Source organism: Asterias amurensis, chromosome 4, assembly GCF_032118995.1.
Source record: "Asterias amurensis chromosome 4, ASM3211899v1".
Taxonomy (NCBI): Eukaryota; Metazoa; Echinodermata; class Asteroidea; order Forcipulatida; family Asteriidae; genus Asterias; species Asterias amurensis.
In genome coordinates, this window is record NC_092651.1 from 28,023,783 (window position 1) to 28,036,741 (window position 12,959).

The following is a 12,959-nucleotide window of genomic DNA, read 5'->3' on the forward strand; positions in this document are numbered from 1 at the left end:
TTTGTAAAACCAAGATTCTAAAAGACCACATTCTAATACTTTAGTATCATCACATGAATCAAAATTTGGTACAAACCCTAAAAAAGATGGTTTCATGTTGTTTCTTGAGAAAATACATTTTTTCAAATGCCCTGAATTTCTAAACATACCAAGAAACGTCTTCATAATCACTGGTTCAAATACATATTTGTTGAAATTTTGTTTAATCTCTACTGTCTTTCAAAAAGGATTTTCCCATCACTTCACTGAATTAATACATCATTTTTATGATCTGTGTACTCATCATAGCATCCTCAACAAATACACCGATCGGCCACGCCCACCATAGCAACGACCAAATGTGTCGCGTGTCCCCCCGTCCATGCATGTTGTTTTTGTCGGACAAAATGGCGGTATTGTGTCGGACCTTAAATCCCGCGTTATGATTAGTCAATTTGTCAAGGGGCATGGCCTACTGGATCGGTGTATTCAAATACCCTAAATAAGTCAGATTTTCAAAACTTCTGTATCGATGAATACATACAGCCTGGACAAGCATTACATAATGTCAATTTTTTACTATTTTTTACGAACAGGTATGCAAACCATACTCTTGATTTAGATCAAAAATTGACTGAAGAAAATTATGGGATATTACACCAACACCATATCCCCAAAACTACACCTTGTATAAACTATTGAACTGTTTGCTGTCCCCAACATTGCGGCTATTCTTAGGTCCATTCAAAATCAGCAAGTTTCCGTACAAATGTGACCACATGAGAGTTGATAAGTTCCCGCTTCCTTTGCACCTCATGGCCTGTCCTTCTGCTCTTCACTCTACCTGCGCTTTTGTTACCAGTGTCAGGGTTGATTCTCATGAGGCACCTTTAAACAAAATATTCACAATTTACATTAATAGAACCGACAATTGGAACAAGTCAGTGCATGTTTTCATGATTCTACTTTTCATTTGCTGCTTGTTGGTGTGATTGAACTTCATCACTGAGGTCAAAATATTAAGGACTTGGAAAATAGATGTTTTGTAGAGTTGTTTTTAATTTTAGTATTAGGTACAATCCAGCACTAAAACCCAAATTACAGTTTTTATTTTCTCTATTTGAAATTGTAATGAAAATAGGGCTTCAGAGGTTTGTGATACATATTTACATATTTTTCACTTTCATAAGGACTCTGGCTATTGAAAAATTAGTCTAGCAAAACAATTTGAAATTAGAGCCCCTCTTTGGGTGCGCTCGATAACGTTCTTGCCCAGGTCGGCTCAGATGTGCTTTCCCCTAGCATTCACTTCCCCTTGCATTCATACCAATGCATCATAGTGCAGCCGAACAGCACTGCTTTAAAAATGTACAAAAATCTTTGTGGATAAAAAATAAAAATAATTTCACTTCGCAGGTTAATATTAAACAGTACTTGTCTTTAGATAAATACAAATTTAATTCTCACTGTCAGGTGTTGTTTTAAGGGCGAAAATGTGTATCAAACTGACCGAATGCACGGGTCAGACCTAGGTTGACCAGTGAAGCGAATTGAACGCACCCATAAACTGTCCCATACCAGTCAACAAAAACAAAATAACATTACCTCTGTATGAATTCTAGTGTTGTTGCTGCTTCTGACTGATACTCTAAATTGAACACTAGTAGTAGGATGCAAAAAGGAAGGAAAGTCCCACAGTGAAATCATCTGAGGTGCAGCACACTTTGCCATCAATGCAAACCGCCCACCTCACTGCAGTAAGAATTGATTGTCCTATAAAAGTAAGAACACAAATTTTAAACAGTTTCTGTAAAAGAAACCCATCTAATTGGAATGAATTAAACCGGGCTGCACAACAGTACATGTGAACCACACATTACTGTATATAACGGCAACTGACAAATGAATTCAACCCTTGAAAGAACATGGTCCAGTTTTATAGAGCTGCTTACACATGAATGTGCTAAGCATAGAATTTGTTTAGTTTGAGAGAATAACATGACTAGCCAAATTTGCTAAGCATACAAAAGTTTAGCTTAGCAGAATCAGGTAACCGACAAAATGCTGGACGATGTAAATTGACTGCACCTGGTTCTCTACTAAATTTTACTTGACTGATTAATTTAGTTTAGCAACATTTTCAAATATTGCTACATGTACTTTAAATAAAGAGAGGGTATGGGCACAGTCTGTAAGACTTGCAGTATTGCACTGAATCCTAATCTACATCTGGGTTGCCACGTGCAGCTTAACTTTAAGGCCTAAAAATAAGACGATATAAACTCAGACGAACCCAGTAATGGCAAAATACCCCTCCCCTCCCACCCCTGGCATAGATAAGATAAGAGCGTGTGTGCCACTGGGTTCATCTGAGTTCATACTGTATTGGCCTTTAGTAAAGGCACTCCTGGCAAACCAGATGGATTCAGTGGACTTTCGCAAGTCTGCTATAATCATGACAATAACACCCCCTTCCCCTTCAAACAGCTCTATGAGAATGGGCGCAGGGGAGTACAGAACAAATTATAAAATTTTGAAAGCATTATTTACTGGTACCTTGCATAACCAGCCTGGGTGTATGTATGTTTTGAAGGTCTTCGGCAATCTCTGCTGTTGTATCTGTTATCTGCATTAAATGGAGGAAGGGAAAAAAAGTCCATTAATATACTGCACAGAACATTGTATAACAAGCTTTAGTACTTTTTCATTATCAACATTTTTAAAAGATGAATCAAAAGAAGAGAATTTTTAATTACCAAATTGTGTATGCCTGGCTGATAAATAGGTGAAAAAGGACAATAAAAATCACTCATCAGCCCTTTGTGTTCTTCAACTACTCAAACAGCTGACAGTGGAAGTCATCATATTCTTTGTTTAAAAAAGTTTGTATGGGGACTATCAATTTAATTCAAAAGAAATATTTAAATCATACTTGAAAAAGTAAAATGATCAACTTACATCAGCTAGCAAAAGTAGGGAGTCTTGCGGCTCTCCAAAGTATGCCATCATCAATAGAATTACAGCTGGACATAGTACACGTTGTTCATCCTCTGTTTGAAGAAGGGCTGCCTCTATATCTGCCAAGACACTGTTGACTCGTCCTTGAACATGTTCTTTCTGTTGTGCCATGAAGCGGTGGATCCTTTTCCCCTTATTGTTTAGGGACTCAGATAAACGTTTCACGATTTTAATGTCAGTTAGGTTTTTGAAGTGGCTGAAAAAGCATCTCGGGATAAAAAGAAATAACCACCTTTTCTTAAGCTCACAGACAGATGGAACTGGATCTTTCGCATTTAGATCTCTTCGCTGAAGGTAGTAAGTCAAAGGCATTAGTTCATCTACTCTATTTTCTGTACCTCCACTTGGTCCATGTTGGTTGTACAGATCCTTCATTGCTTCACACTTTGCTTCAAGGCTTTCTTGGGTTTCATCTTCCGGAAAGTCTTCTGGTTGCCAATTGATGCATCCATCTGTGTCCACAGGTCTACTACAGGCTGTTCCATGTTCACCCTCTGTATGTTCAATACTCTGTTTCCTTTTCCTGTGGCGTGCAACTGTGTTGTTCCTGTTAACATGCTATACTCTTGTCTTCAGCTGCATCAGCAAAGAATAGTATCCACAACCAAGTTTTTCACCTTCATCAGTAATATCTGCAAAACTATCTGGATACTTTGCAACAATTTGTTTTGCAACAGTTGAGCACTGTGACTTTGTAGGGTTCATGTGAATGGTCCGCATGCAATCAACAGTTATTCTTATCATACTTCTACGGTCAGCAGGAGATGGTCTTTTCCCATTCTTAACTGCATGAGTGATGCCAGGAGGCATTTTGGTCCACGGCATGCCAAACTTCTCTGGCCAGTTTGTACTACATGTAGACGAACAACTTGGTGTATTTTCACTACCTTGCAGGGGCTGGGTAAGTGAAGAACATGATGGCGCTGGCTCATCCGACTGCGCATCAACATGACTTGGATGACCAGCTAAAGATAAACACAAAATTACAAAATTTATTATACCACACATGTACGTACTCCATACATAGATTGGGTCTTGTGATTCATTGAAAGTGTGTCATATGATATGTCATGATACTGCATGCAAAATCTTTCAATGTTGTGTTACAAAACAAACATTGCTGCTTTTACTTGTGTTACATCTAGACTCCCTAGGCTTCACTTTGGGGAAACATGATCCCAGCAATCTCGATATGTAACTCTCAAAGCTGTCAATATTTGTGTACTGTTCAATAGGGGTTATAATTGGTGGCAAAATTGCAATTGACAAAACATCAGTCATCTATTTAGTTAGTTTGCGGTACCCATTGCTAATCATGATAGGATTCAAACTTTATGGCCTCTTGACCCCAGGCTAGCTGATGGTTCAGTGATTAAGACATCTGCTCTAGTATGTGGGAGGCTGTTGGCTCAAATCCCATCCGAGTCAGTTAGAACTTGGGAAAGCACCCAGTAGAGGGTGATCACACATCGGTGTATGGTAAAACAAATTAATATTCATTATCCCCGATGCAAAGAAATTGAATATATATTTTAAAAAATGCATTTATTTAATTTGATTGAATATAACACGCTCACCTTTTGCTTTCCAAGCACCAATCAGTTTACGGCTTTGGATGGGCTTGAGGAACACTGTCAAATCTGACTCTTGAACATACTGGAAATCATGTTCTTCTTCAACACCTGCTTCAACTAACTTTTCAACAATAGCCATCAACACGGGTCCTTGCAGTGTTGGTAGAACAGACTGAATTTCATCCTTTATGAAGTCCATGTTTTACTCTAACCAATTATTATTATTATTTTTTTATTATTATTATTATTTTATTCGCCATAACAGTACAAAACAAAATACATTGACAACATTATACCCCAAGATGGGCAAGGGACAACAAAAGCAACTACATACTATGATCCGTAGATCTGTTGCCCCACATCTGGGGTACACAATAAAATTAATATAGATTTAACATAATATAGTACACAAAGCAATATTAAAAGCAGAAAATTAAAAACCAATAGAAAATGATAAATATAAATTAGGAATAAAAAATAAATTAAATTAAAAATAAATAAATAAGTAAAAATAACAGATGAGGTAAGGATAAACAATAAAGGGAAATAAATAAATAAATAAATAAAACCTAAACTTGTAGATAAATTAAAACGTCTTAAAATATTGCACAAGTGATTGGGCTAAAGCTACTATTCAGTAGATTCATGAGCTTGGCAGACGGAAAATCTAAGTGATTTGAGAAAGCTGTGGAAGGGCAAGAGCAGTAGTGAATTACGAATGTTTTCTGGCAAACTAGACAAAAGTCTGGGAAAAAGATGAGGAGCAGATAAATACAAAGCATCGGTTCTAGCATACAGGTGTTTGAAGGTGAGAACATTGGGATATCCATGGTTGACAGAAATGATGTCTGCCACATCACAGTGAATAAGGTTAAACTTACACTTAATGATAAAATACAAAACAGAAAAATTACGGCGAATGGACAGAGACGACCAGTTGAGGGACTTAAGTCTATCGGGGTAGGACATCTCACCCATCCTCTGCCCAAGAATAAACCGAGTAGCACGTTTTTGTACCCGTTCGAGGGCCTGAGTCTGGAGAGATGTATGAGGGAGCCATGCTGGCATGCCATATTCTAAAATAGGGAGAACTAGGGATTTATAAAGACAGAACTTAGCTGAAACAGAAGAATTGAAAGCAATGGACTTAATGAGGCCCAATGTTCTATTGGCACTTGAAACAACATTTTTAACATGGTTATTCCAAGATAGCTGAGCATTCAGAGTGACTCCAAGGTATTTGACAGAGGATGTGGGTTGCACAGGAAAACCTGAAAGAGTGTAAACAGGGGGGTTGAGAGAGTGTTTACGGGAAATGTGCATGATTTTGAACTTTGTAGGGTTGAACGTCATACCATTGGAAACACTCCAAGTGCTTACTTAGCTCATCAAGGTCATGCTGGAGGGAACTTACATCTAAACACGAATGGATTGGACGATAAATTAATACATCATCGGCGAAAAGAACACAGTTAGAACTGAGGTTGTAAGATATATCATTGATGAATAAATTGAATAACAGAGGCCCAAGAACACTTCCTTGAGGAACACCAGAGCTAACTACAGACCATGAGGAGTTCATACCAACAAATGTGACTCTTTGTTGACGATCAACCAGAAAATCTTTTATCCAGCTCCAGATAGATCCATGGATGTTAAAGTTACTGGCAAGTTTACGAACAAGTATATGGTGGGGCATACGATCAAAGGCTTTGCTCATATCCAAGAAAACTGCATCAATCCTTGGGGGACTACGCTTATCTAGCCCATGAATGATACACATTCATAAGTTGGGTGACACAAGATTTGTAAGGAACAAAACCATGCTGCTTATCCGACAAACAATTAGAATTTAAATGATCTTTAACAGCATTAGCTAACAGTCTCTCCATGATCTTGCTAACAAGAGAAGTGAGAGCAATAGGCCTATAGTTACTAAGAAGGGAACGGTCACCAGATTTAAACACGGGTGATATTGGCACGCTTCCAACCACGAGGAAGGCGCCCACAGGCAATGGAGTCATTGAAGATTCTACAGAGAACCGGAGAGATTGTAGAAACTGTGTTACGCAAGAATTTAGCGTTGATTCCATCTGGCCCAGGAGCCTTCCCCAGAGGAAAAGAAGATAAGGTACGCTGCATATCATCAACTGAGAAGTTAATACTAGACAGAGCTGGAATGGGAAAATCACATGTGGGAGGGTCTTGACAAACAGGGACATCAGCAGAAAAAACTGAAGCAAAATAAGTATTAAAAGCACAAGTTATTTCATGGGGGTTGACTAGTGTTTGGGCTCCATGTTTAAAAGACAATGGGGTAGGTGATCGTTTTCTACTATGAACAAATTACTTATGTACACAATCTGCAATGGCATGGTGCAATAGGATGAATGACAAACCATGTTTTTTGTATACTGGTAATGGGTAGTAGTCCAGTAAATTGTCCACATTGATACAATCAAAGTTTGCATGATATTTGTCAAGTACAGAATGAAGGCCCAAATCTGCTAAATATACAGACTGGTACTTCTGTGTTACGAAGTAAACTTCTGAACTGCAGTGAACTAGTATTAGCTCAATTCTGGCAACGGTATATTCATCGCCATTATAGTATCAACAGGTACAAACAATCCTTGTCTGTATAAAGTGCCTTTTACTGTTACACTCTGTGCAGCCACAGTGCTTTCTTCTTGAAAGTTAAAACTTTCCACAGACTTCTTGATTTGACTGTTGTAGGAATCAACATGAAAGTTTACCCCTTTATCTACATTAACTGCTGCAGGAAAAAGAAATCCTGTTCCTAAATATGCTTGCAGTAACTGATGTATGTTGGCAAGAGTACTGCAGAGGTTTTTGAAGTTATGTAACTTTCTTGCACACTGCTTGAAGTACGTGTGCTTACTCTCGAAGCGTAGTGTCCACAAACGCATTAAGGGACCAAAATGAACTATGAGTTGAGGATAATGAGCAAGAAAGTGGTGTTTTGGCTTCAAAGTGTTCTCAGGAAACAAAGCTCTTCTAGAGGATAAGTATTCCTCAATGAGAACTTGGAGGAAAGCTATCTGATCAGCTGTAATTTTTGGAGCACAAGTTGTCTCAACGAGTACCCTCAATTTTAAACACAGCTGCCAAACTTCATCAACCAAAGGTTCTGTTATTCTATCTCCAACAAGGATTGGAATCAATCTTAAGAGACACCAGTTTTGACAGGCGTGTCCTCCTAACTTTTCTCCACTGGTATTCACAGTGCAAAGTTTGTTGTTGGAATCACTTCCTAGGTATTTGTGCTGCGAAATTGTTCTGTTCAGCTGTTCATATGAGAAATACTTCCTTACGTTTACAAAATGTTTGATGTACAATGCAACATCAAACGAGACGACTCCCTCAAATAAATCATGACCACGACATGGTGGTAACCCTGGCTGACAAACATGGAAGTAATTCAGTCTATTGAAAATAGAGTCACTTTTTATACCCAAACAACTGACCTCTCTTGGGTTATCTTTCAAGCGCTGAATTGCAACTTGATAGTTCTCAACAGTTCTTAAAGGACCAATAGTTTCTGGTGATCCTATGAAAGTGTCTCTGTCTATTGTGCAGTACCTACAAAAGTACGTGCTTTTACTGAAGTTTTCAGTAAACCCACCTATGTTATGAGAGCCTAGGTTGTCACCAGCATTGGCACATAATGTCCCTCTAAGAAATCTATTGCAAGTTCCTTGTGCTACAAAACCATCAGTTTCTAGTTCCTGTAGATCCTGAATTAATCGAGAGAAAACTGCCTCTACACCAAATTCTTTATAATCTTGCTCTCTACACAGAAGCACCAACTGCATGTGATCTATACCTGATCCATTGTGTGGTAAAAGATCTGCAAGAGTTAGATAAACTGCAAGTATTTTATGTTTTTTTTTCCCAGATCCTAAAGGATTTACAACCTCAAATGAATCCTGATAAAGAATTATGGCAAGAGATGATGGATTTTCTTTCAACAGAGGATTTGTTAAAAAAGACTTACCATCAGACACATCCTCAAAAACATTTGTCTTGGAAATAAGTGCGTGTGTTTCCCGATACTGATCACTTACAGACTTCTGTTTGAAAAGAGAATGTAATGAATCTTGGATGGGAACGTACTGATAAAACCGCTGTTTTGCACTTTCACTATCCTGACCCAAATAAATTTCAATGGGCTTTACGAAATTAAACTGGGTTTTAAAATATGTTTTAAGGGTTACATCTGATCCCACTACACCATTATTACATTCTCTTAAAAGGTCTGTTCCATGTACACACACATGTAGATCGTCAATCAAGTCTGAAACTGTATCTTCTTCTAAATTCAGCTCCAGCAATGTTTCTTTCAATTTATGAAACAAGTGAGACTGACCTATATCATGAATGGTTTGAAACTCTTCAATAATATTTTGAATTATTGAGGCAGGCAGTAAATGCTTTGATTGTAGCTTCAGGTAAAACTGAGCCAATTTTTTTAAATATGCATCAGGATCTACAGTGACAGTTGTGAGGGAAATGTCCTGTTCGACCTCTTCTGTGCAATTTGCACCAACAACACTACTGGATAGGTCTGCAGTCTGGTCTGCAGTTACCACTGGTTCTGAATCTGTTATTTCATGCACTGGGGCCACTGTATCAGAAAGAAGACTAATGGACCATTCCTTGTGCTTTCGTGATAAATGAGCAGAAAATGATGATTTTATTCTGAACTTTTTTGTGCAATGTTTGAATGGACACTGAATTTCAACTCCACTCAAAGTGTGGCTCTTTAAATGAGCGCAAAATGCTTGCAAGTCTTCAAATGTTTTTGCACAAATCTGACAACTTAAGGAAACTTCCCTTTGCCTAGGCCTATCAGTTGTACGTTTAGTAGGACCAGTGTTTTTTGGACAATGATCTCTATAAATATGCGATTTGAAAGCTGCAAAATGTTTAAATTTTCTAGTACATGAAGATATTGCACATGGAAAATCAAAATCAGCAACGTTTCTGTGCAGTTCAAAATGGACGGTAAAGGCCTTTAGAGATTCACTGGAAAAATCACATAATTGACACTTAAACATGTTATTGTTGTAGACAAAAGGTTTTGACCTAATACGCCTAGTTTGGTTATAGTAGTATTACTAGTAGTAGTAGTAGTACTATATAATATTACTAACGACTAACGTATTAAAAAAATGTGTTATCTTTTTGATTTTGTCTCACTCAGGCATTAAGCTTTTTAGTTGATAAAAAAATCCATTTATCATAATATTAACACCATACTACTACTAGGGCCTACAGGCCTACTACAATGTATAGTACTACTACAGCTAGTACTAGTACTAGTAGTACTAATGTTCTATTACAACTTCTAGGACTAGCTAGGCCTATCACTCACGATACTATCATAGTATCAGTCACTTCAAGTTCAATTCAATTGTACCAAAAGCCTAACGACTAACGTTAAATAAACGTTAAATTAAACAATAATTTTTTATTGCATGCCCCAACTTTCGCAAAAGCAAATCAACGTATTAAACAGATTCAACTCCCTTACTGTCGATGTGTCGACAATATATGTGCACCAAAAATACATGTTTAGTAACGAAGACCTACCAATAGGTGACTACACATGCAGCATTCGGGAAAGTTAGTTCAACAAGTGTTTTGTCTCACCCAACAGCTTAATTAGCGACTCCAGCCTTTGGGCACAATTTTTTATCGACTTAGGGATGTCCTTCACTATCCTGCCCATCAGGTAGTGCTGTATGAATTTCAGCATCATCGAGTATCCTGGAGGATACTTGAAATCAAGGATGTAGTAGGTTGCCATAAGCGACCGCAGTCCCCTCTTCAACGCATCTTCCCCTGCATCTCAACAAGGGTCTGCCCAAAACCCATGACATGAGAAGACGTAACAAGGTTATCATCAGTTGTAATGACAAGGCTAGGTGATGTCTGGCCAATTACTTTCGAGTCCATGGAGTCCGAGTTGAACTGCAGGATGAGATAAAAAAATAGAGTGAATATGTTTGATTCAGTAATTGAGCAGTGGCTTTCTTGTTCGTTAGTCTGTTTTTCCGGTTGTTTGTTAGCCTGTTTTTCCGGTTGTTTGTTAGCCTGTTTTTCCGGTTGTTTGTTAGCCTGTTTTTCCGGTTGTTTGTTTGTTTTTGGAGATGGCACTTGAGATGGCAGAGGGGAGGTGGGACAATATGTTCGTTCAAGTATGATTTAACTCGTAACCCAACCTGCTACTCCAACATGTCATTAATGTTATCAGTACCTTCAAGACCTTGATGACCTGTTTTTTTTTATGCGTTTATTCAGGCGCACTTCCGTCTCCTCAAGGACTTGAACATGGTCAAAGTCGGTCTGAAAAATAAAATGGAAATTTGTTAAAAGGAGAACATTTTATTTCTATGATTCCTGGGAATGTTCAGAACAAAATCTATAGGTTCCTGATGCTTATTTGATCTGCTGATTTACTCCTTATGGTTTTGACAACAACATTTGTGTTATACTCCTTATTACCTTTGCATACAATTACACTATCTCCATCTCAAAAACTGTAAACTATTTCCACAAGGCAGGACTCGGTCACCAAAATGACGCCACTTGGCTCTCAAGTCTAAAAAATCTGTGACATTGTTATGCAATTTGTTAAAGTTAGAGCTATGCATCAGAGAGAAAACTAGTTTGATCCAATTCAATACATAATGATTGTATCAGTAATAAGCCCATAAACCCACACATTACTATTATTGTTTTCATTAATCTAATTATAATCTGCTTTTTTGGCTGTTGGATCCAATAATTCCAAAATGTTGTAAAATTTGTAAAAAATCAATGCAACTATACACTTACATCATGTGGAATATCATACAGTTTACCAAGGTTCTCCAACTCACCCAAGTAGTTGTCATTGTAGTATGTGTCAAGGTGTATGTCATAACGTCTGATCTCCTGCATTAGCTATGAAAAGAAACAATGGCAATAATGAAAACTGCTTGGAGTGGCTTTTACAGGCCCCCCCCCCCAGCATTTGACAATTATACTGATTAAAATGCCTTAATTGTATCAAATCTGTAATTCTAGTGAGGTGTAAAGAGACTATGTACTGTGAAATTTTGAGCTCAATAAGCAGTCTCAATAAGCAGACTTCTAAATTTGTCCTAAAAGGACATGACAAAAACTGATGTGGCCTAATTTACAATCAGTGATTAAATAATGTTACCAAGTATCCAAGGAGCTGAGGGATTCGCTTCTGCAGTATTCGACATGGTCCGATACGAGGTGCCAGTTCCATCATCTCTGCCAATGATAGTGGTAGAACTTCACCACAAATTCCCTCACCTGTACATATCAAACATGCATTGCATTTTTAATGTTTTAATCTGCAGATCTTTTTACACATGAAATGTCTCTTGCAAGTAGATAGTTAAAGTAGTAGAAAAAATGTATTTTGTTTGACATGATCAGGATGATTGTATCATTCAATCAGTGTGCTGACCCGAATTATGTTATCTATGCCTCCCTTTCATGTCATGTTGAGTCTTATTTTCCACAAAATCCAAACAAAAAATATGTGTTTGTCATGTAAATTTTAAAGAAAAGTAATTTCAATTCAGCACGCTAGAGTGCAAATTTGTTGGACTTTCTTTTAAAGGAACTGGAAATTAAATTATTGAAAACATTCAAGATATATACTAACAAAGCCTTTTTTCCCCTCCGGATCCTTTAGATATGGATATTCTGAAATAATAGTTTCTGCCAGCAACTGTTTCACATACGAACTTGGTCTAGGATTATAAAATGGAAAAGAAAATACTCAGAGCTAAATTGTATGGCACTGCTCACTGCAAGAAAACTCCACGCTTGCCTATCTCATGGGTAGCACCTATTCTGCAGTACTTTGAAACCAAGTGCTTTTACCTTCTATAACCAGATTCACTATGGTCATGTAAAGTCATCTGAAATTGAAAAACCAATACAGTTAAAATATCCAAAGAGGGGTATTGAAATTTATACTTACTTGATGATTAACCAGATGTCCCACCAGCAAAGATGTCATAGTGCATCTGTCCTTCTTGGTCAATACATTTTCAGCTTCAAGGTGAGCAACAACTCCTGCACCATTCGAGTTTGCCTTGAGAATGGTTTTAATATTCTGTAGAATATGAATAGAGATTTATATTTCTTAAAAAATGTTAGCCATTCCTCAATAACAGCCAAAATAACACGGCACTAAAAATTCCAGTAATATTTAAAAAGAAATTGAAGTAAAAATGCTTACAAAGACAGATGAAAGCTTCCTTTTTTTCTGAGAAGGTTTGTTACTTGATTTTGTCTTGGATGAGTAATCAGAGAGTCCATCTAAATCCAATGTGT

The 12,959-nt window shown here is 37.5% G+C and overlaps 2 pseudogenes; both read right to left on the reverse strand.

Annotated features, from left to right (window-relative positions):
- Nucleotides 1-713: 713 nt before the first annotated feature.
- On the reverse strand, nucleotides 714-4,770 carry LOC139936462 (uncharacterized; annotated as a pseudogene).
- Nucleotides 4,771-10,255: 5,485 nt separating this feature from the next.
- On the reverse strand, nucleotides 10,256-11,554 carry LOC139936689 (uncharacterized; annotated as a pseudogene).
- Between the last annotated feature and the right edge of the window lie 1,405 nt (nucleotides 11,555-12,959).